Source organism: Sminthopsis crassicaudata, chromosome 5, assembly GCF_048593235.1.
Source record: "Sminthopsis crassicaudata isolate SCR6 chromosome 5, ASM4859323v1, whole genome shotgun sequence".
NCBI lineage: Eukaryota > Metazoa > Chordata > Mammalia > Dasyuromorphia > Dasyuridae > Sminthopsis > Sminthopsis crassicaudata.
In genome coordinates, this window is record NC_133621.1 from 126723092 (window position 1) to 126747592 (window position 24501).

Consider the following 24501-nt stretch of genomic DNA (forward strand, 5'->3'; position numbering starts at 1 on the left):
GACCACCATCATGGTCTCTGTTTTGAAGTCTGTTTCAGTTGGAAAGCTTATGCTCTAGCCTCCAATCACCACAAAGGGAGGAGATAGAATGAATGTCTCTCCTTGGCTCCAAGAACTTGAGCTCCCACCTCCAGTCCTCTGTCTTCTCTGAGTCTGTCTCCCAGCCCTACTGGGTCTGTCTCCAAGCCCTTCTCTGAGTTTGACCCTGACTGAGTTTGTCCCAATTTATATGCTATATTATAATTAGATCATTTACAATATGCTGAATATAAACAAATAATTTTATCACTAGGGAACCATTATTTGTTGTAAGATTAATTCAATCAGAAAAGCTATATAGTGAAGATGGCAGAGAAGGCACATGTAACTTTCTAAGCTCCTTTCATATCCTCACTAATAATTACAAAATCAGCCTCAAAAATAGCACTTGACTGGTAAAATTCATGAATATTGGAAGTACAACAACTTACCAGCTGAAGATAATCTGGAAGATCACCAGAAAAAGTTTGTCCTGAGCAGTGGGAGCAGACCCACACAAGCAGGGAGATAGGAGAGGCTAGCATATAGAATGGATGGGATGCAGGTGGTCTCTGTAGCTGGAAAATTTACAGGGAGTACTCTACCACAGGTTAACTGCTCTGCTTTGGTTTACATAGAAACTTCTCTCACCTCATTAAAAAGTGGGAGAGGAAAAGGGAAAAAGAAAAGAGTAATAAGGGAAAGGTACAAGAAAGGGGAAGGGATTCAAAGTGGGTGGGAGTGATTCTAAAGAGGGAGAGCTGTGTGAGGCAAGTGGTACCCATTAGTTTAATACTGGTGAGGAGAGTAAGGGGTAGTAAGAAAAAGAAAAGCATAATATGGGGATAATAAAATGGCAGGAAATATAGAATTAATAAATTTAACCATAAATGTGAATGGGATGAACTTTTCCATAAAGCGAATATGGATAGCAGACTGGACCAAAAGCCAGAACCCTGCATATGTTGTTTACAGGAAACACATTTAAAGCATGGAGATACATACAGAGTAAAGGTAAAAAGCTGGAGTAGAATGTATTATGCTTCAGGCGAAGCCAAAAAAGCAGGGGTAAGCATCCTTAACTCAGATCAAGCAAAACCAAAAATTGATCTAATTAAAAGAGATACAGAAGGAAACTATATTCTGCTAAAGGGTAGTATAGACAATGAAGCACTATCAATACTAAACATATATGCACTAAGTAGTATAGCATCTAACTTCCTTAAAGAGAAGTTAAAAGAGTTGCAAGAAGAAATAGACACCAAAACTATAATAGTAGGAGATCTCAACCTTGCACTCTCAGAATTAGATAAATCAAACCACAACACAAATAAGAAAGAAATTAAAGAAGTAAATAGAATATTAGGAAAATTAGGTATGATAGATCTTTGGAGAAAACTGAATGGTAGCAGAAAGCAATATCCTTTCTTCTCAGCAGTTCATGGAACCTATACAAAAATTGACTGACTGGTGACAGAAAGGAGTATACTTTCTTCTCAGCATTTCACGGAACCTATACAAAAATTGACCACATATTAGGACATAAAGACCTCAAAATTAAATGCAGAAAGGCAGAAATAGTAAATGCTTTCTTTTCAGATCATAATGCAATTAAAAAAATATATTCAACAAAAAAGTTAGGGGTAAATAGACCAAAAAAGTCTTTGGGAACTAAATAATCTCATCTTAAAGAAGGATTGGGTGAAACAGCACATTATAGACACAATAATTTCACTCAAGATAATGACAAGAATGAGACATCATACAAAAATCTGTGGGATGTAGCCAAAGTGATAATAACTGGGAATTTTATATCTTTAGAGCCTTGCTTGAATAAAATAGAGAAAGAAAAAATCAATGAATTGTGCTTGAAACTTAAAAAGCTAGAAAAAGACCAAATTAAAAATCTCCAATCAAATACTAAACTTGAAATTCTAAAATTAAAAGGAGAAATTAATAATATTGAAAGTAAAAAACAACTGTTGAATTGATAAATAAAACTAAAAGTTGGTTTTATGATAAAACCAATAAAATAGATAAACCTTTGGTAAATATGATTAGAAAAAAGAAAGAGGCAAATCAAGTTGTTAGTATTAAAAATTAAAAGGGAGAACTTTCCACCAATTAAGAGTAAAATAGAGCAGTAATGAGTTATTTTGCCCAACTTCACCTTAAATGAAAAAAAAATGGAAAAAATTAAATATCTATTTGGAATATGCCAATAGAATTATGCCAATAAATTTGATAACCTAAGTGAAATGGATGACTACCTCTAAAATATAGGCTTCCCAGATTAACAGTGGAGGAAGTAAATTATTTAAATTGTCCCATTTCAGAAAAAGAAATAGAACAAGCTATTAATCAGCTCCCTAAGAAAAAATCCCCAGAACCAGATGGATTTACATTTGAATTCTACCAAATATTTAGTGAACAATTAACCCCAATGCTATGTAAAGTATTTGAAAAAATAGGGAGTGAAGGAGTTCTGCCAAATTCCTTTATATGACTAGCTGACATTAGTTTCCTTGGTTTATTTAATGAATAAACATCAGGCACTTTATGCATGATTACTTTGGAACAATTTGTGCTTAAAATACAAAATAAATTTTCTAAGTTCACGCACTAATGAAATGTATAGCACAAGACTATTATTTGTAATATGTGACATACTTTAGTACAAAACTGAATGAAAATATTAACCAACAAAAATAGTAGCGATATCATAGCATTTTATGAGGCACATTAATTGCTAAGTCAATAAAAATTTGTTCATTACACAATTGGAAGTTCTTTACACATTCTTGATTTTTTTTCAGTCACTATTATTTTTTCTAATTAGTATTTATACATTTCAGGGTGTTGTAACTTATAAATAATTTATGTAAAATACATGAACATATGATCAGTCTAAATTTAGAGAAATGAATTATATTCTAAAATTTTCATATACATATATGTGTATATATAAGATATTTTCAGTCAGAAAAGTGGATATCTTCATTAAAATGACTGCATATCAAAGAGATCAAAGAGGAAAAATGTTTGCCCTCTTTTTGTGGTTGCCAAAAACTGGAAACTAAAATGGTATACATCAAATAAAAAAAATGACTGATCATGTTATGGTTTTCTAAAATATTGAACAAATTTTCTCCCATAAAATTTTTATTAAAAGGAAAGTTTCAGAAAAAGCCTGGGAAACTTGCATACTGAGCATAATGAAGTGAGCAAATATAGAGAAAAATAGTATATAATTATAAAATTTTACTAAAAATAATTTAGATGTAAAACCCATGATCAATACAATGGTCAAACATGAATAGATTACCAAAAAAGAATGAATGTTATTTACCTACTGGCAGAGACATGATGAAGTTAGTACATAGCTATGCAGAATGGGACATGGCCAATATGGGAATTTGTTTTCCTTGAATATAGAAACGCATATAAACACACACATATGCTAAGAGAAATATATATGTACATACAAACATATACTTGTACATGTGTTTGCTAATGGTTTTTTTCTCATTTTCTGTCTATTCTGTGTTGTGTTATTTAGGAGGGATCAACAGGAATGGAAATGCATGGTCATTAATTGAAAACATTCAGTTAAATATTTAGAATGAGGGTTGCATAAGGATAATTCACAAGCTTATTATTTGAAAAAATATGTATTTGACTCAAAAATCATATCTCCTATCTAAACATGCCACTTTTAGTGTGGCATGAAAGCTTAATTATTAGTTATTTCTCATTGATTTATGCATAATTAAAAGCAGCATAGAAAGTGTTGCATTTAATCTGATCCAGTTTTTTGCTATGTATTATTTTTAATTATACAAATGACAAATTTTTCATTTACTTTTTCACAGGTCATTTTCTCTCTCTTCTAATTTATTGTAGCATTAATATTTTTACTAAAATATCTTTAGTTCCATGTATTCCTTTGATGATTTACCTTACCATTCCTTAATTGCAATTTAGCTTTTAATTATATATGTATAATCTGTAATGAATTACTTCCCTTCTCAATCAGGCAGAATGAGGAGGAAACAAGAGAGATAATTTGGAACTCAAACTTTAAAAGTGAATATTAAAATTTATTTTATATATAATTGGGAAAAATAAAATTTTAGATAAATTCTGTAATTAAAAAGTATGGATTAATGAAAGGCTAGTTTATTTAGCTTTTTTTTTATTCAAATTTGTTAACTCTCAATATCTGCTCTAATTTCATCTAGAAATTAAATGGAAATAATCTTAGAAATGTATTTTTTTCTTATAAGTACCCTGCTCTGATCTACAGGTCTAATTTTTATCTGATTGAAAATTCAGAATATCCCTGATAAAAAATAATGAATTCTTTGCCTGAAATTCATATGTATACATTTACAATTTTATTATGATATAATATCAGCACGTAAAAGTATTTATATGTTCCATGTATTCCAACTTGTGATTTGCTGCATTTATTCATCACTGTCATCTTTACTACAACACTTTCATCAAGTCTGGCAAGAAAAAAAAAAAAAAATCATAGTTTATCCCCTAAGTAAGTTAGTTTAAATTTTTTCCTTAAATTTGTAGATAACTACCTCTTAAGTGTGAGTAATGTGGGCAAATAAAGGCTCAGGATTTTATCATCACTTTCTGGTAATGTGAGTATAAAATATCTATGAAAAATTCACTTAGCTTTCAGATACTTAGTCAGTGGATAATAATAATAATAGGCAACTCCACCTAATCAACTTGAGATATCCTTTATTTTCTTTTCTAATTACCTATTCTCTTATTATGTTAAAGTAAATCTTATGGTAACTACTGAATTATTTTTGTCTCATTTTGTTTCAATATCAGACTTAAACTCAAATGGGACTATCCTGAGTCAAGCCTAGATCAGAACAATAGGCATTTCTAATTTGTTTCATTATGTCTTCTCCTCTTGTACCATTATACAAAGTAATATCACTTGCTCTGTGTCTTTCAGGCTAACATCATTATTTTGATGATTCTACGTAGGACTACTATGAAACTATATGCCACTTGCCAGGGTGCTAACCCAATCAGTGACATCTCTGGAATTGTCTAGCATTTAAGGTTTTCTGCCAGATTTTTATAGCTAGTATAATGATTTCAGGGTACATTGCCAAGCTTTTTCATTGCTCCTACCCCAGGCTGGGCCTAATCATGATCAAGTTGATGGATTAGGGTTTGAAGGAACTGTTATTATGAATGATCAACATAACTAAAATTATCTGAAACATCTTAGTTCAGTCATTCTCATCTTTTGTGGATGAACTTCAAAAAAGCAATGATCCTGGGGCAAAATTCTGGGCTCCTACAGCTATTTTATATTTAATGTTAACAGAGGTGGTTAAATGACTGCTTTATTGAAAGAAATTATTAGATTTACTTTGATTTTAGAAGTGAAGCACTCTGAAATAAGCAGTCTAGACCTATTGACAGTATCTTCATGAAAACTACAGTAGCAGACAAATGATAGACATGGTCATCTCTTCCTACTCCCACAAGACTTTGATTTTTGGTTGTGCAGTGACTAGAGCACTGACAGCAATCAGGAAGAGAAGTTCAAATCCAGTCTGAGATATGTACATGACAGTGTGATCCTTAGCAAATTATTTAATCTCTTTGACTTAGTTTGTTCATCTGGGAATTTGAAAAATATAATAACATATACCTTTTATTGTGAGAAAATACATAGCATAGTTCTCTGCATAAAGCATGTAGCATATAAATACTGATTATTATATTTATTAGCAATAACATAAAATAAGAGCTTTTTGTTCCAAGTTGTCTAGAAAATAAAAGTAGGGATATGTAAAGGAGTAATAAAAAAAGAATATTGTCACAAAAATTTATGGAAGAATAAGTATCTAGGAATACAGTGTAGTTCACAGCATTAAATGCTGCAAAAAAAAAAAAAAAAAAAAAAGCAAAAAGTGATGAGGGCTTAGAAAAAGATAGTGAATTTGTAAGTTCCAGTGAAAGTATGAGGTAGAAGCCAAATTGTAAGACATTGAGTAGTGATTCCCCTGACTAAAAGTTATCTCCCCATCCTCATTTCTCACAACATATTATCTATTTTCCTACTTGGTATTTACAGATTCTGCTAAGTATCATATTTGTGTCCATATCTTATTATTCTTATCTTATTATTCTTATGAGATTATACTTCTTGAGGGCAAAAACTATGTTGTGTATTATTTTAAAAATATGAATGGCACGGCATAGTTTCTCAAATCAAAATGATCCTTAGTAATAGTTTAAATCAAAAAGTTTTTTTTAAGGATATCAAAGTAATATCTAAAATACCTGAGAATAAATTGATTTAAGCATTCTTAAACCATATAGATGTACCAATTTACATACTAAACAAGTGGGCTAGATATTATAAATAATTATATTTATTCATTTAGGCAGGTATCATAAATACATCTCATATGAAAATGTTGTGATTCTATCTTTTAATTATTGTAAAAATATAACAATAATCATTTTAATAAAATTAAAGGAAAAGTAGGCAATCTCTCTAATATATTTACATTAAGTTTGTCCTATGGTAGACTCGTTTCTCCTCATTACATTAGATGATCATTAGAGGTCTTTTTTTTACAATTTTAATAAAAACAAACAAAGAAGTTAATTTACAATTGAAAGGGGAAAGGAGAAATGATCTTGTTAAATTCTAACTGTTAAATCCCCCCTCCATTGTAAGAGCTGTTTCTTTAATGTGTCTTGTCCCCCATTTTACCTTTCTTTCCTTTTCTTTCAGTACATTACTCTCAATCCTTTGTTTTTTTTAAATATACCTTCACATTCAACTTAAGAGCTATACCCTATGTCTAAATATATTCCTTATTGCTTCTCTAATTATGAGACAATTCATATGAGTTACAAGTATCATCTTCCCATAGAGGAATGTAAACAGTTAATCTAAGTCCTTTATGTGTCCTTTTTTCTATTTACCTTTCTATGCTTCTCTAGAGTTTTGTATTTGAAAGTAAAATTTTCTATTCTGCTCTGATGTTTTCATTAAGAATACTTGAAAAATTCTTTATTTTATTTAATATCTATTTTCCTCTGGAAGGAAATACTCAGCAGTACTAGGTCAATAATCTTTGATGTAAACCTAGCTTTTTTACCCTCTGGAATATAAGATTCCAAACTTGCTAATCCTTGAATATAAAAGGTGTTAAGTCTTGTATTATCTGGACTGTGGCTCCACAATACTGGCATTATTTTCTAGCTGCTTGCAATATTTTTCCTCCATCTGGGCACCTTAACATCCCTGGAATTTTTCATTTGGGGATCTCTTTCAGGAGGTTATTCAAGGTTTCTTTCCATTTGTATTAGACCCCTTGGTTTCAGAATAATATCAGGAATGTTTTCCTTGACAATTTCTTGAACAATGATGAGTAGGCTCTTTTTTTGACCATGGTTTTCAGGTAGTCCAATAATTTTTAGGTTATTTCTCCAGCATCTATTTTCTAGGTCAGTTATTTTTTCAATGCCATATTTGATATTTTATATTTTTCTCATTCTTTTTGTTTTGTTTAATTGTTATCTTTTCTTTTTAAGCTTTTATTTTCAAATTATATGCAGAGTTTTCAACATTCACGCTTGCAAAACCTTTTCCCTCCTTCCCTCGCAACCTCTCCCTTAGAAGGAAGTAATCCAATAAATAAGTTAAACAAGTGCAATTCTTCTACACATATTTCCACATTTATAATGCTGCAAAAGAAAAATCAGATCAAAAAGAAAAAAAAAAGGAGAAAGAAAACACAAAGCAAGCAAACACTAACAAAAAAATGTGAAAATAATGAGGAGTAAACTGAGGTTCTAAACCGAGATGGGTCAGTTCCTTTTCTGTCTCTCCTTCCTTCCCCAAAGTAACCAAGGCCGGGCTTTGGCAGCAAAGGAATTTGCTATTTAATGCTGTATGGAAACAAAGTCTTTGTTGACAGTAAAGGGTTAGACAGGCATTTGGCCTTCAGGAAAACCCAAACTGCCTGAAAGGGGGACATCAGTTGACATGCATTTGGCTGGTATACACTAAATGCAAAGATTTCATTTTTCAGCCTTCTTTATATACATAACCAGAGTCATCAACACACTGTTTGCATAGAGATGTTATCAAGAGGTTCCTGAGATATTTGTCAATAATACAAGAATTCTCTGTTGTTGTAAATAAGACAACAATTCTCTATTGTTATCTCCTTCAGTCTCTCCCAAAAAAGGAATTTCCTGCTGGTATTTTTGATCTTAAGCTATCTTCTTTCCAAATCTCATCAAAAATACAATGTTCTGATCCACACTCAGTCTCCACAGTCCTGTTTCTGGATGCAGATGGCTCTCTGTATTACAAGTCCATTGGAATTAGCTTGGATTATCTCACTGCTGAAAAGAGCCATGTTCATCAGAATTAATCCTCACATAATCTTGTTGTTGCTGTGAACAATGTTCCCTTGGTTCTACTCACTTCACTTAGCATCAGTTCTTAAAAGTCTTTCCAGGCCTTGCTGAAATCACTCTGATCATTTTTTATAGAACAATAATATTCCATAGTATTCATGTACAGCCATTATACAGCCATTTTTCAAATAATGGGCAGCCATTCAGTTTCCAGTATCTTGACACCACAAAAAGGGCTGCTATAATTTTTTTTCCTGTAAACAACATATTGTAGGGTTCAGACTTTTATCCAGTCTGCTATCTGCCTCCTCTTAATGGGAGAGTTCATCCCATTCATGTTTACAGTTAAAATTACTAATTCTGTATTTCCTGCCATCTTATTATCCCCAGATTATCTTTTTTTTTTTCCTTGCCACCTCTGAAACCTTTCCCCAGTATTAAACTTAAACTTGTGTCACATACTCCTCCCTTTTTAGTATCCCTCCTCCCTCCTTTTAAATCCTTTTCCCTTTCTTGTATCTTTCCCTTATTACTCTTTTCCTTTTCCTTTTCCCTTTTCCTCTCCCCCTTTTAATGAGGTGAGAGAGATTTTCTGTAAAACAAATATGTCAATTTTTTTTTTCTCTTTGAGCAAATTCTGGTGAGAGTATGATTCACATAATGTTCCTCCCCTCTCTAAATTCCCTCAGATATAAGTTTTCTTTGCCTCTTCCTGGGATGTTGTTTTCCTCTTTTTAATCTCCCATTTTCCCATTTTCTGACACTATCCCCTTTCCATTTCTACTTCCCCTTTTTTAATGTTATATCAGTAAATCAAATTATACATGTGAACTTTATTTATATCCACAACAGAAAAATACAGATCTCAAGAGTTCCTTTTACCTTTTTCTGCTTCTCTTGAGTCTTGTGGTTGGAGATCAAATTTTTTTTGTTTAGATCTGTTTTTCTCCTTAGAAACAAATGGAATTTATCTATTTCATTAAATGTCCATCTTCTTCCATGGAAGAAAATGTCCAACTTAGTGGTGTAGTTTATTCTTGGCTGCATTCCAAGTTCTTTTGCCTTTTGGAATATCAGATTCCAGGATCTTCGAACCTTTAATGTGGAGGCAGCCAGACCTTGAGTGACCCTTATTAGGGCACATTGGTATTTGAATTGTTTTTGTTTTTAATATTGTTTTCCTTAGTTTGATCATTCTGAAATTTGGCCACAATTTTCCGTGGAGTTGGTTTTTTTTGTTTTTTTTTGTTTTTTTTGTTTTTTCTTTTCTTTTCTTTTTCTTTTTTTTTAGGGTCTTTTTCAGAAGGTGTTCAATAAATTCTTTCAATGCCTATTTTACCTTCTGGTTCTATTACGTCTGGACAGTTCTCTTTGATCATTTCCTGTAAAATAGAATCCAGACTCTTTTTTAATCATAATTTTTTGGAAGTCCAATAATCCTCAGATTATCTCTACTAGATCTATTTTTCCAGGTCTGTTGATTTTCTCAGTAAATATTTGATGTTTTTCTCCAGTTTTTCATTTTTTTGATTTTTGCTTGACTGATTCTTTGTGTCTCAATGATTCATTCATACCTATTTGTTCAGTCCTGAATTTTAATGAGTTATTTTTTTCAATTGTTTTTTTTTTCTTTTTGTATAAGTCCAATTGCATTTTCAAGTGAGTTATTTTGCTCTTTGGAATTTTTTTCCATTTCACTATTTTGTGTGTGTGTGTGTGTGTGTGTGTGTGTGTGTGTGTGTGTGTGTGTGTGTGAGTTATTTTCTTTTTCCAATTCAGAAATCCTACTTTCTTGGGGATACTTTATCATTTCCAATTCAGAAATCCTACTTTCTAGGGATTTTTAAACCTTTTCCAATTCACAAATTTTGTTTCCCTGCACTTCCTGTGAATTCTTTATTTTTTCTAATTCAAATTTCAGGACGTTGTTATTCTTTTGCATAGCTTCTCTTTCCTTTCCCCTTTTTTTCTAACTCTCTTTTGATGTTTTTAATAGTCTCTTCTAGGAGAGAGTTATGTGATTGGGGCCAGGTAACATTCCCCTTCAGGGTATTATCTGGAGACTGTTTGCTATTAGTGTCCTCGGGGTTGCGAACCTGCTCTCTTTCTGTATAGAAGCTATCAATCATTCTCTTCATTTTTTTACTCATTTTTAAAAATCTATAACATATGCCTTCAGGCAAGGAGGTTACCAGCTTCCTTTGCAGAACAGGGATAGGTATATAGATGGCAGTTTTCTTGTGAATGAGCTGCAAAGGTATGATTCAGAGCTTGTTAGCATGGGCCAGGCAGTGGAAGTGCCCAGTGAAGAACCCCTGCTGTGTGTTCTAGCAACTGCCCTGATGCTAGAGGCTAAACAGTGAAAGTGTCACAACCCCAGGACAACCCCCTTCCCATGGGGCCGTGGACATTAGCATCTGACCAGCAAATAGCCACAGCACAAACTGGAAGTGTCTCTACCCTAGGAAGCACAGTCTCTGCTGCAGGAGTTTCACTGTTGTGGTAGTTCCACTGCCTCAGGCTGAGCCCCCCTCACTGTGCAGATTAGAAGCTGCCCCGGGCTATGTCCACCTGCTTTGTAGGTTCTTAACTGCCTTAAGGAAAAGCCCCATATAGCAGAAGGCAGCTGCACAGCAGTGCTGTGATCTGTGCTGTTACTTCTAGTTTGGAGTAGCTATAGGAAGACTATAGTTTCTGACATTTTTTAAAGTGGCTTTGATTTCTCTGCTTATCTGCTGTTTTGCAAGCAGAGTAGAGCAATCAGCCTATGCCAGAGTTGTCTGTCTCTGTAGCTTTTCTAACCCCAGAGGCCTCCCCAGCCCAATATGCACAATATGCTAGCCTAGTTCTATCACCATCCACCACTGATCTTTCCCTCTGCCCCCCTCAGCACAGACCTTTTATGACAAAATTCCAAATTCTCTTTGTCTGGTAAGTTATTGTACTTCTAATCTTCATGGGTTTTACCAGTCTATCACTACTTTTGAGGCTGAATTAAATAGTTGGTAGTGAGGGTAAGAGAGAGCTTAGAAAATCGAGTGTGGCTTCTCAGCCTTCTTAGCTTCGCCCACCAAGAGTTATATTCTTTATCCATTTTGCAATCCATTTTAAAGGTGTTTTTTTTTTTCAGATAATTTGTTTCCTTTTCCAAGTCTCCTTAAAAGCTATCACTTTTTCCCTCATTTTTTTTCCATTTAAGATCCATTTTGCATCTTTCCAAGATAGGCTTGTGAGATGGAGACCAACTCATAGCATCATTTGAGATTTGTTCTTCCTGTCTCCATTAAAGCTATATATAATCAGAGATCTTTTTGCTTTTTTGCTCATTTTTAAAGATTGAGATCTGCTGCCAAGGCAAATGGAAAATTTTCCAAGCTTCCTATATAGGTGACAGGAGATTCACACTTCCCTGTGGCTTGTGCTACTGATTTCCTTCTTGTGGTAGATAGGCATAGCTAAGTCCTGCATCATGTAGCAGTCCACAGTTCACTATTTGCCTAATGAAGATGTGTTGGATATCTCACAGCCCGTCTGCTGGTCCATGAATTCTGAACCAGAACAGAGTAGCCAATACTGTGGTATATTACCATGCAGAGGCCTCTCAACCCTGGATCCCTGTGCTGTACCTGCTCTGAGCCCACTTTCCATACCCTCTTTGCCTTATCAAGAGAGGCCTTTCCTGAAGTTCTTTCAAAATATCTTCTCCTGGAAATTTGTTACACTCTAAATATTTGTGTCAAATAATGTGTTCTGTCAATCCAGAGGCTTGACCTGGTTTTGATCTCAGGAAAGCCAGGAAGAGCTCACACAAAGACTCATCTATTTTCTGCCATCTTGGCTCTCTCCCCCTGCAATTTTATAGTCACATAAAGTCATTACCTTCTACTTGGCCAATTCTAATTTTTAAGGAATTATTTTTTTCAGTGAGCTTTTGTAACTCATTTTCCATTTCTCCAATTCTACTTTTAAAAAAGATGTTTTCTTCAGTAGGTTTTTTTTTCATTTGGCCAATTCTATTTGTGAGGTCATTCTCATTGCTTTTTGTTTTTCTTTGCCATTTTTCCTACTCTACTTTCTAACCTGTTTTTCCAATTTTTTGTGTCTCCTTTACCAAATTATTGACTTGTTTTTCATAATTTTCTTGTATTGTTCTAATTTCTCTTCCTATTTTTCCTATCCCTCTGTTACTTGATTTTTAAAATTATTTTAAGCTTTTCTATGTCCTGAGATGGATTCTTCTTTTTCTTGGAGGCTTTGGATATAGGAGGTTAGATTTTGTTGTCTACTTCTGAGTATATGTTTTGGTCTTCCTGGTTACCATAGTAACTTTCTATGATCAGAATTTTTTTTGTCAGTTATTTGACCATTTAAGTTTTTGTTAAAGTAGGATTCTGCTTCTAGTATGGAGAGTGCACTTTCTGAAGCTCCAGGGGTTTTGTTTTCCATTTTCACAGATACTTCTAGAGAATTGTGGGGTTTTCTGTTCGTCCAAGATGGTATGAACTAAGGGTGCCTACTCTTAGTCTGTGCTCTATAGTGTGGCCACAAGTAGTCTTTTCTACCCTGGAACAGTAAACAATGTTCCTGCATCAATGTGGTTTCAAAATCTAGTGTACTAATGATTCTTCTCATTCTTTGACTGTTATCCAGGACTGTGACCTGGTTATGGGCAAAGCAACAGTCCTAGAAAATATACCCTCTGTAATCTCATTCTGACCAATTGCCAGACCACCTTACCATCTGTGGGCTAAGAACTTTGAAAACCACCACCACTGTTATTATTGATACTGACACTACTGTTACTACTTGGGAAAGACTTCCAAGCCCTGCTCTTGATTTGCAGTGCCTGAAGTTGTTCTGAAGTGGCTTCCACTATACTGTGCTCCATTCTCACTCAAGTACAATAAACATTTTCTGTCACCTACAAAGTTGTCTTTGGCCTCTGTGGGCTGAGAGGTCTGGAAAACAACAGTGCTGCCAATGATTTATCCTCCTGGGCACTATTGCTGCTTTGGTGGAAGCCTGAACTCCACTCTCATCCTAGCATCACAGACCTTTCCTGACAGCCTTCCAAGTTTTCCTTCGTTAGAAGATTTTTTTTCACTCTGTCTTTTTGTGTATTCTGATGCTTTAGAATTTGTTTAGAGTCATTATTTAAAGGTGTTTTGATTGATTTGGGGGAAAACTCAAAAAAGTCTTTGTCTTAATGTGCCGTCTTGACTGTGCCATCACTTAGCAAATTTTTGATTAAGTCCTTAAATAAATGGCAATAGAATTAAATATTAGTGCATTGGATCTTTTCAAGAACCTAACAGTGCTGTGCAAGTAAAAGATCATGATAATTTTTTCTTGACTTAGAGTTCTAGCAATACTTATCTAGACTGCTTAATGACCTGAGTTACTTTATTTTGAATCTATAGATGCCAAATAATGAAGAGCATATTCCAAATATTCCTCTATATAGTCCTTCAATCAGCTTTTATAGTGGTTTGTGCTTTATGAAATATTTTAAAATAATTGGATTTGATACTCATTGTTTCTAGATGACATATATAGGTCTAGCTTTTAGTTCTCCTTTTACAGCTAAAGAAATTGATATTTAGAAAAGTTCCCAGTCACCTAAATAGTAAGTCCTAGATCAACAACTAAAAGGAATGTTTTCTGACCATTATAGCTTTTAAGAACTGGTTGATCAACTAAATCATATCTCATCATGTGTATGTTTGTACTATCATATAATAAAATTATTGATCAATTAAATAAATGAATGAATATATAAGTAAATAAATAAATGTTATGTGTTCATTAAGAACCTATGATATATCAGGCAGTAAGTCAAGTACTGAGGACAGAAAAAGGATAGAATTCAGTTTCTGTTCTCAAGGAGCTTACAGTCATTGGATTAATTAAACAAATTATAATTAATAGCTACTTGTAATGTTCTCTAATATATAATCTTCTCTGGGAGCAGGTTTCTTGGGGGGCTTCTGGAGGTAGCTTTCTTTTCAATTCTGTGTAATAATCACCCCAAATGCAGCCAGGAATTAAAGTCTAAATCCTTTATTGTCTCTTTCCTTGGGCCCCGTTAGCTTTTTTATAGGCCTATCTCTCTCCTTGGTTCTGAGAGCTCCTGCCAACCAGTCCTTTGCTTCTGCCAGCTTCTGCTTCCAGCCAACACAAAGGTGGAAAATGAAATGAATCTGTCTCTGCCTCCAAGAGTGGACTTGTGCTATCTGACTTGTAAATCTCCTGGACTGAATCCTGATTTTTAAATCCCCTGAAGTGCATCCTGGTTGAGGATACTAACTTATATATGTTCTCTTAAAGGTGTGAACTCTAATAAATACTAAGTACATTTATAGAACTGTTAAGCACCACGCTAAACAACCATTGTCTCAATCAATTCCACTGACATAGCACCTTGTTTCAAGTTCTGGCCCATAACATCTACTACTGTATGCATGAGGCAAAACAATGGATATGCCATAGACATAAAACAAATTAAGCTAAGATTAATGAAAATAAAACCAAAAAAAAGGAACATTATCTAAAGTTATGATTGCATTTTTCTTAGGCAATCAATGGATATTTGAATCTGTCAATAGGCAATATACACAAATTATCTGTTCTTTTCATATTGAGATGGAAAGATTTTTCATAAAATAAGTAATTCAGAAAGAAATAATAAATAGGAAAAATTGGTGAAGTATTAAGGTAATTTTTTTGGATAAGATATTATCCTGCTTCTAAGACCCTCTTCCCAAACATTTCATTATCTTCTGTCATATATCCCAAAGTTTGCCTCACACCAATCAAATGTCTAATTGCAACATTCACCAATTCATATCTCATGACACCTATACTCAGTCACAGTTATCACTCCTTATTAAAATTTGTTTTCTTTATACACTGAATTATATTCTACCCTACCCACTTTATATTGTATTAATCTTACTCATTAAAATCCTCAATAGTTTCCAGACTCATTTCTCTGATACTGATTTTAGTCTCACAACTTGTTGACTTTTACATTAGTATCTCCCTTTCATTCTACTTTTATTAAAGCAACAAAATTAAATTATTATTAAATACTTGACAGCTTGTAAATTTATAATCTTTCCAGAATTTACCTTGAATATTTGCTAATATTTATGCACACACACACACACACATACACACACACACACACACACACACACACACACATTTCTCCTTTCAGCAATAATTTATACACTTGAAAGTATGTATGGAAGTTGTTAGAAGTGTTCATTTGATATTAGGGACCTTAAAATAATTTGAAAGATTTATCACATTTTTCAGTATCTGGTTTGGGAACATTATATATAGCCTCCAATTCCCATCACTAGCACATAATAAACAAAGTTAGAATCAAAAACTCTTTTGTTGCAAGAGACCTCAGAAACCATTCAGAAAATGACAGAATCCCAAAATTTGAAAACATGTAGGAAAATTGAGGGACCATTTATTCCAAACATATATAGAAGGTATATGTATATGTACATACACACAAACACACACACACACACACACACACACACACACATATATATATATATATATATATATATATACATATAAAACATTAATGCATACATAATATATGTGTGCATATGTGTGTGTGTATGCAAAGTTTAGTTTCTGCTTAAGACTTACAAAAATGGAAAACCTACATAAACTCAAGATATCCAATTTTACTTTTGTAGATTGTTAATTATTAGGGAGGATTTTTTATTGCTGTTATTGTTTTTCTTTATATCAAGATTCAATTGATATCTTTCTACCCACTGTCCTAGTTCTTTCCTATACCAATAAACAGAAAAAGCCTAATCCTTCCATTATATAATAAATTTTCAAAGCATAGAAGATAATTATCATAATATTTGCCCCATGGGCAGGGATGTAAACTTTTACAAGCTGAAAATAGTCCGTTTTTTAATGTTCTTCAAATGATATAAACTCAAGCCCCTCGTCAATTATATTACCCTTCTCTGGATACTTTCTACTCAATTGATGACTAGAGTATATTCTTTTAGTCATTTGCATATAACAATAAGAAATACTCAACAGAAGGTCTATTGAGGCAGATGATAATATATATATATATATATATATATATATATATATATATATAAATATATATATATGTATATATGGATTATAATTATCTTATTCCTTGAAGCCATGTCTTTCCTAAGGAATCCCAAAATGGGAATTTTTTTCTGGCTGAATCATCATATTATTGATCAGTATCTAAGGTTGTAGTGCAATAAAAACAAAACAAACAGAAAAAAAACATAATTTTTTTTTTCAGGCAAAGTTCTCTCACCATATTTATGCTATCATCCTGTATATGTGAAATCGAATATTTAAAAGCAACTGTAAATCCTAAAACTATTTTTAAACAAGGATCTCTCTACAAAATGTTCAACAAATAGTTATCTAGTCTTATCTTGAAGAGCTGACATGAAAACAAAGACATTTTCTCTTGAAGCAACACTATACTTTTTGACTACTTGTTAATATTTTCCTCTAAAATAAGTATAATTTTGCCACTTTAATACTTATACCCATGGTTCCTAGTTTATCCCTCTCTGACTAACTAGAAAAAAGCTTAATCTTTCCTCTATATGAATGCTTAAAAGGAACTCTCAGGTCTCAATCTCCATTCTTTTTCGCAGTTCCATTAATAGATCCCTGTAAAGCATAATTTCAAGGCCTCTTTCTATTCTGATTGTCTTCCTTTGGTTGCTTAGCAGATTATTATCAAATAAAATTTGTTATCTAGGATTTTCTATTCAAAGTAGTGGAGAAGTTTTGAGAAAGCCTGAAGCACATGTCACTCAGATAATATTAAAAAGAAAAGAACACATCTTAAGAATGCAGAGAGGTAAATGTCAATTATAATTATAAAAATGCTAGAAAAAGGGAGACAAGATGGCAGAGAATGCACACACGACTTTCTAAGCTCCTCTTATGCCCTCAAAACCAATCTTTGAATTCAGCCTCAAAAATAGCCATTCACTGGTGAAATTCACAAAGATTAAAGGTACAATGACTTACCTGTTGAAGATAATCTGGAGGATTGTCCTGAGGGGCAGGAACAGACCTGTGCAGGAAGGGAGATACAGAAGACTGGAGTCCTGAGAGGACCAGGGATGTGGGTAGCCTCTGTGGCTGGAAAAGTAGTAGAAATGACTTTAGTATAGGTTGACTGCTTTGCCTTGATTGTAAAGTAGTGGACCAGCAAAGAGATTAGAGTCAGAGGTACAGGGTACTCTAAAAATGCCAGAATCTAACAGGATCTTGCTGTACCCACTCAAAACTGGAAGTGACTCAGCATAGACCAGCACAACTATGCAGCTAAATTCTGCAGCACGACCAGGGCAGTTGCAAATCTACATGGCAGGGGGGTGCAGCCCAAGGAAGCATCTAATCTTCATAGTGGGGAGCTCAGTCCAGGGCAATCGAACTTCCCCAGCATGACTGGGCTTCCCTGGGCAGAGCCACTTCCGGTGCCTTAGGGGCAACTACTAATACCCACAGCCCTATAGCAGGTTTTGGCTTGGGATAGTGACTCTTTCACTGCTCAACCTCTTGTATCAGGGTGGTTGTTAATCTGCACATTGGTGTTCTTCACAGAGTACCTCCACAGCTTAGCCATGCAGGCCTGAGTCACTTCCTTTGGGGAACTATTTCCCAGAGCACTCCTGTACCTGGTCACTCTTTGTAGCCAGTTAAGAGGCCGTCCATACCCCTGTCCCTGTTCTGCAGAAGAAGCTGGTAACTTCTTGGCCCTGAAGGCAGACCCTACAGGATTTAAAAAAGGAGTAAAAAAATCAAAAGGATTATCAATAGCTTCTATACAGAAAGAGAGCAGGTTTTCAACCCCAAAGAGACTAATAGCAGACACTCTCCAGACAATTATTGGACCCCAACACAAAAAGCTCTCCTAGAAGAGACTAGTAAAAAACTTAAAAGAGAGCTAGAAGAAAAATGGAGAAAGGAAAGAGAAGCTATGCAAGAGAATAACAACTTCCTGAAATATGAATTGGAAAAGGTAAAAAATCTCCCAGGAAGTGCAGGGAAACAGAATTTGTGAATTGGAAAAGGTAAAGAACTCCCAGTAGGATTTGTGAATTAGAAAAAGAAAATAACTCACTAAAAAAAAATTGTGAAATGGAAAAAAAAATTCCATACAGTAAAACAACTCATTTAAAAACTCAATTGGACCTCTACAAAAAGAAGTTAAAAAAAAGCTAATGAAGAAAATAACTCATTAAAAATCAGAACTGAACAAATAGAAATGAATGATTCATTGAGACACCAAGAATCAGTCAAGCATAAACCAAAAAAATGAAAAGAAAAAAAAAATAGAAAGAAACATTAAATACCTACTTGGTAAAATAACAGACATGGAAAAGAGACATAGGAGAGATAATCTGAGGATTATTGGACTTCCCAAAAATTATGATGAAAAAAGAGCCTAGAGAGTATTTTACAGGAAAACATCAAAGAGAACTGCCCAGAGGTAATAAAACCAGAAGGTAAAATAAGCATTGAAAAATTAATTGAACACCTGAAAAGACCCAAAACAAAACAACAACAACAACAACAAAAAACAACAACAACTCCATGGCATATTGTGGCCAAGTTTCAGAAATATCAGACTAAGGAAAAAATATTACAAGAAGTCAGGAAAAAACAATTCAAATACCAAGGTACCACAATAAAGGTCGCTCTAGATATGGGTGCCTCCACATTAAAGGATCAAAGGGCCTGGAATTTGGCAAAAGGCAAAGGCAAAAGAACTTGGAATGCAGACATGAATAAACTACTCAACTAAGCTGAGCATTTTCTTTCATGAAGAAAATGGACATTTAATGAAACAGATGAATTCCATTTATTTCTAAGGAAAAAACCAGATCTAAACAAAAAAAATGTGATCTCCAACTGTAGGACTCAAGTGAAACAGAAAAAGGTAAAAGGAACATTTGAGAACTGGATTTCTGTTGTGGATATACATAAAGAACACATGTATAATCTGATTTTATTGATAAAACATAAATACAAAGAGAAAGTAGAAATGGAAAGGGGTAGTGTCAAAAAAAAGGGGGGAAAGGGGGAGATAAAAAGAGGGAAACTACATCCCACAAAGAGGCAAAGAAAGTCTATCATATCTGAGAGAATTTATGAGAGGGGGAGGAACATTGTGTGAATCTTACTCTCATCAGACTTGGCTCAAAGAGAAAATAATTGACATTTTTGTTTTACAGAGATCTCTCTTTCACCTCATTGAAAAGTGAGAGAGAAAAATGGAAAAGGAAAATAGTAATAAGGGAATGGTACAAGAAAGGGAAAGGGATTTAAAAAGTGGAGGAAGGGATACTAAAGAGAGAGGGCTGAGTGACACAAGTGGGGCCCATACATTTAATACTGGAGAAGGGGTTCAGGGGGGCAAGGAAAAAAAACATAATCTGGAAATAGTATGATAGCAAGAAATATAGAATTAAAAAAAATTAACTGTAAAGGTGAATGGGATGAACTCTCCATTTCTTCTTGCAACTCTCTTAACTTTTCTTATGGAAGTTAGATGTTATGTCACTTGGTACATATATTTTTAGTATTGATATTGCTTCATTGTCTATACTACCCTTTAGCAGGATATAGTTTCCTTCCTTATCTCTTTTAATTAGATCAATTTTTGCTTTTGCTTGATCTGAGATAAGGATGGCTACCGCTGGTTTTTGACTTCACCTGAAGCATAATAGATTCTGCTCCAGCCTTTTAATTTTACTCTGTATGTATCTCCTTGCTTTAAATGTGTTTCCTGTAAACAACATATTGTAGGGTTCTGACTTTTAATCTAGTCTGCTATCTGCCTCTGCTTAATGGGAGAGTTCATCCCATTCACACTTACAGTTTAATTTACTTTAAATTAAAATTACTAATTCTACCATCTTATTATCCCCAGATTATGCTTTTTTTTCCTTGCCCCCCCCGAATCCCCTTCCATATTAAAATTATGGGCCCCACTTGTGTCACATAGCCCTCCCTCTTTAGCATTCCTCCCTCCTCCCTGGGTAATTTATTCTTGGTTGCATTTCAAGTTCTTCTGCCTTTTGGAATATCAGATTCCAGGCTCTTCAATCTTTTAGCGTGGATACAGCCATATCTTGAGTGACTTTTATTGTGGCATCTTGGTATTTGAATTTTTTTTCCTGACTGTTGTAATATTTTTTCGCCTTAATCTGATAATTCTGAAATTTGGCCACAATATTCTGTGGAGTTTTTTGTTTGTTTGTTTGTTTGTTTTTTGTTTTGTTTTGTTTTAGGGTCTTTGTTCAGAAGGTGCTAGACAAATTCTTTCAATGCCTATTTTCCCTTCTGGTTCTGTTACCTCTGGGCAGTTCTCTTTGATGATTTCCTGTAAAATAGTATCTAGGCTCTTTTTTTCATCATTATTTTATGGAAATCAAATAATCCTCAGATTATTTCTCCTAGACCTATTTTCCAGGTCTTTTGTTTTTCCAAGTAGATGTTTCGATTTTTTTTTCCTAATTTTTCATTTTTTTAGTTTTGCTTGACTGATTCTTGATGTCTCCAGGAATGATTCGTTTCTATTTGTTCAGTTCTGATTTTTTTTCCATTAATTTTTAAAAATTATTTTATAATTATAACATTTTTGACAGTACATATGCATAGATAATTTTTTACAACATTATCCCTTGTACTCCCTTCTGATCAACTAGTCTATTTCTTAGCCAATACCAAATGGTTTTGGTGACTGCTGCTTTATAATATAGTTCGAGATCAGGAACAGGTAGGCCACCTTCATTTGATTTTTTTTTTCATTAATTCTATTGAAATTTTCGACCTTTTGTTCTTCCATGTGAATTTTGTTGTTATTTTTTTCTAGGCCAATAAACTAGTTTCTTGGGAGTCTGATTGGTATAGCACTAAATAAATAGATTAGTTAGGGAGTATTGTCATCTTGATTATATTCGCTCAGCCTATCCAAGAGCACTTAATGTCTTTCCAATTATTTAAACCTGACTTTATTTTTGTGCAAGTGTTTTGCAATTTTGCTCATATAATTCCTGACTTTCCTTTGGTAGATATATTCCCAAATATTTTATACTATTGACCATTATTTTGAATGGAATTTCTCTTTGTATTTCTTGCTGTTGGGTTGTGTTGATAATGTATAAAAATGCTGAGGATTTATGTGGATTTATATTGTACCCTGCAACTTTGCTAAAATTCTGAATTATTTCTACTAGCTTTTTAGCAGAATCTTTGGGGTTCTCTAAGTATACCATCATATCATCTGCAAAGAGTGATAGTTTGATTTCCTCATTACCTACTCTAATTCCTTGAATCTCTTTCTCGGCTCTTATTGCCAAGGCTAGCCTTTCTAGTATAATATTGAATAATAATGGTGATAGTGGGCAACCCTGTTTCACTCCTGATCTTACTGGGAAAGGTTCCAATTTATCGCTATTACATATGATGTTTACTGACGGTTTTAAATATATGCTCCTGATTATTTTAAGGAATAGTCCATTTATTCCTATTCTCTGAAGCGTTTTTAGAAGGAATGGATGTTGGATTTTATCAAATGCTTTTTCTGCATTTGAGATGATCATATGGTTTTTGTTAATTTGGTTATTGATATAGTCGATTATGCTAATAGTTTTCCTAATATTGAACAAGCCCTGCATTCCTGGTATAAATCCCACTTGGTCATAGTGTATTATCCTGGGGATGATTTTCTGTTGTCTTTTTTCTAATATTTTATTTAAGATTTTTGCATCAATATTTATTAGGGAGACTGGTCTATAATTTTCTTTCTCAGTTTTCAGCCTACCTGGTTTAGATATCAGTACCATGTCTGTGTCAAAAAAGGAATTGGGTAGGACTCCTTCAATCCCTATTTTTTCAAATAGTTTATATAGCATTGGAGTTAGTTGTTTTTTGAATGTTTGATAGAATTCACATCTAAATCCATCTGGTCCTGGGGATTTTTTCTTAGGGAATTGGTTAATAGCTTGTTCTATTTCTTTTTCTTAAATGGGACTATTTAGAGTATTTACTTCTTCCTCTGTTAATCTGGGCAAGCTATATTTTTGAAGGTATTCTTCCACTTCATTTAAGTTATCAAATTAATTGGCATGAAGTTGGGCAAAGTAGCTCCTAACTATTGTTCTAATTTCCTCTTCATTAATGGAGAGTTCTCCCTTTTCATTTTTAAGACTAAAAATTTGCTTTTCCTCTCTCCTTTTTTTAAATCCAATTTACTAAGGGTTTTTCTATTTTGTCATTTTTTTCATAGAACCAACTCTTAGTTTTATTAATTAATTCAATAGTTTTTTTGTTTTGTTTTTACTTTCAATTTTATTAATCTCACCTTTTATTTTTAGAATTTCAAGTTTTCTGTTTGTCTGGGGGTTTTAAATTTGTTCCTTTTCTAGCATTTTAGTTGTAAGCCCAATTTGTTGACACTCTCTTTCTCTATTTTATGCAAGTAGGCCTCTAGAGATATAAAACTTCCCCTTATTACTGCTTTGGCTGTATCCCACATATTTTGGTATGATGTCTCATTATTGTCATTTTCTTGGGTGAAGTTATTAATTATGTCTATGATTTGCTGTTTCACAGTCATTTTTTAGTATGAGATTATTTAGTTTCCAATTATTTTTTGGTCTATTTTCCCCTGGCTTTTTTGTATGTAATTTTATTTGCATTGTGGTCTGAAAAGGATGCATTTACTATTTCTGCCTTACTGCATTTGATTTTGAGGTTTTTATGTCCTAGTATATGATCAATTTTTATATAGGTTCCATGAACTGCTGAGAAGGAAGTGTACTCCTTTCTATCTACATTTAGCTTTCCCCAAAGATCTATTATATCAAACTTTTCTAGTATTCCATTTATCTCTTTGACTTCCTTCTCATTTATTTTGTGGTTTGATTTATCTAATTCTGAGAGTGCAAAGTTGAGATCTCCCACTATTATAGTTCTGCTGTCTATTACTTCTTGCAGCTCTCTTAATTTCTCTTTTAAGAATTTAGATACTGCACCACTTGGTGCATATATGTTTAATATTGATACTGCTTCATTATCTGTGCTATCCTTTGGAAGATATAATTCCCTTCATTATCTCTTTTAATTAGGTCAATTTTTGGTTTTGCTTGATCTGAGATGAGGATGGCTACCCCTGCTTTTTTGGCTTTACCTGAAGCATAGTATATTCTGCTCCATCCTTTTGCCTTTTTTTCGGAATGTATCACCCTGTTTCAGGTGTGTTTCCTGTAAAGAACATATTGTAGGATTTTGACTTTTAATCCAGTCTGCTAACTACTTACACTTTATGGGAGAGTTTCCCTATTCACATTTAGGGTTAAAATGACTAATTCTATATTGCTTGCCATCCTGTTTACCCCTGCCTATGCTTTTCTTCTTTCCTTCCCTCTTATCCCCATTCCCAGTATTAAACTTGTGAGTACTACTTGCTTTTCACAGCCATGTTGGCTGGAAGTCCCTCTAAATTGCAGTTATGATTTTTAATGAGTTATTTTCTTCATTAGCTTTTATTTTTTTTACTTCTTTTTGTATATGTACAATTGAGTTTTTAAATGAGTTGTGTTTTTTATGGATTTTTTTTTCATTTCACTAATTTTTTTTTATTATATAAATATATATATTTTATAATATTATCCCTTGTATTAATTTTTCCAAATTACCCCCCCTCCCTCTATTCCCTCCCCCCGACGACAGGCAATACCATACATTTTACATGTGTTACAATATAGTCTAGGTACAATACATGTGTTTGAATATCATTTTCTTGTTGCACAATAAACATTAGAATCCGAAGGTACATGCAACCTGGGCAGACAGATATTAGTGCTAACAATTTACATTCCCCTCCCAGTGTTTCTTCTCTGGGTGTAGCTACCTCTGTCCATCATTGATCAACTGGAAGTGAGTTGGATCTTCTTTATGTTGAAGATTTCCACTTCCATCAGA